This window comes from Opisthorchis viverrini (genome assembly GCF_000715545.1).
Source record: "Opisthorchis viverrini unplaced genomic scaffold opera_v5_115, whole genome shotgun sequence".
Taxonomy (NCBI): Eukaryota; Metazoa; Platyhelminthes; class Trematoda; order Opisthorchiida; family Opisthorchiidae; genus Opisthorchis; species Opisthorchis viverrini.
Genome location: NW_008751773.1, coordinates 653,169 through 654,726, shown reverse-complemented (window position 1 = coordinate 654,726; position 1,558 = coordinate 653,169).

The window sequence follows — 1,558 nt, the reverse complement described above, 5'->3', positions numbered from 1 at the left end:
GGCTGGGTGAAATTTGTCAAATGGCTCTTAGGCTACACGACGCTGATGCATCGTCAGCTCAACAGCTGTGGGCAGTGAAGCAACGATTTTAAGGGATTGCATTGGCCACACGAATCACTCCGTTATCACTGGCACGAGTGTCTGACACTGCACATTAATGGGATCGTATAGAATCCAACACCCACGCGATAGCTACATGTGTTTCGACCCCCACATCAGTTGTCAGCGTACTGCGTTGTATTACCCCGGATGATTGCCCAGTATCCCTGTCAAAGAAGACCAGTTCCTGCATTGAGCGTCAGCCGCAGTAGAGCGGTGGATAAAGCCTGCTGTGGCCTTAGTATTCCCAACTCAAGCAACAAATCGAACGAAATCGAGTTCGGGGATTTCAAATAGTTTACTGGATGAACTGCAACTCTGAACTGGTCTATGGTTGTTGTGGCTATGGCAAGTGTCTGCGTCTGTGTAAATGAAGTCCTTGAAACTCCCTATTAATGAACCGCGTTGTGTGCAACTCGGTCAATCCGACAAATGCATCTTTGCTGTTGCTAAACTGGAGTTAGAAACTTTTTCTGAACTACAGTTGGCCGCCTGGATTCATCAGCGTTACCATTCCGGTGACTGTTTCTGAAGTGGAGAGTTTAAAATCGTGATTTTCGAACGGAGCTACGCCAAGTTGGTTTCATTATGTCAGAAGACACCTCCGTTATGATTAATACAGGAAGCGAAACAGTGCGTATCGATTGGTCCGGCATATTGTCGTCTAGTTAGGGGGATATTATGAGTCTTTTGTTATTAACAGTCAGCGAAGAACCTGAACATCGCACAGGGTGAGCAATAGGAAACTGTATCTCCATGCAAAGTACATTTCAGTAAACCTTACGTTACTTGAAAGGAAAAGTTCATTTACTTTCCTTATCAACAAAAATACACCATAGTTTTATTGGTACCATTCAGACCCAGGTTAAGGTGAGACTAATGTGAGCGATTAGAAAAACTCAAGCCTTATTCGAATGTCAACATTAAGTATACCATTAAGCACAAAGCTTTATCCTGAGGGGTATAATTGAAAATCTTGAGTATTCCAAAAGCTTTTCTATCATGAAGACCCAACATTTTGCCTTATAGCTTGCTTCTTACGTAGGACTGCTGCGATTCAAGGGACTTTTCCAATTTTATCCTAATACTGCATATGCCTCCCTAAAGAATTCTGATTTTTCGGTGGCGCCAGTGACCATCTGAGGTAAAACATTGAGCAAAATGACTGCGACAATTTAAGAGAATGTCAGTGAATTGTGGGTACACTATTGGTTAGAATCTAAATGAATATTTGGCCTAATGCATCGATCAGGTAAAATATTTACATTAGGAATTGAAGATTTGCTAAGAAATATGAAAATTTCCCAAGTTAGGCACTACACTGCCAAGCACACCGCATCGCTGGCATCTTTGAGTTGAGACAAACCGGGTGATGACTAACTGGAGAGTCTTCATCCATCATCATCATCATTGTCAGCTGTAATAACCGCGTACTCGTCGTACAGTGGTTGCAGCTGCC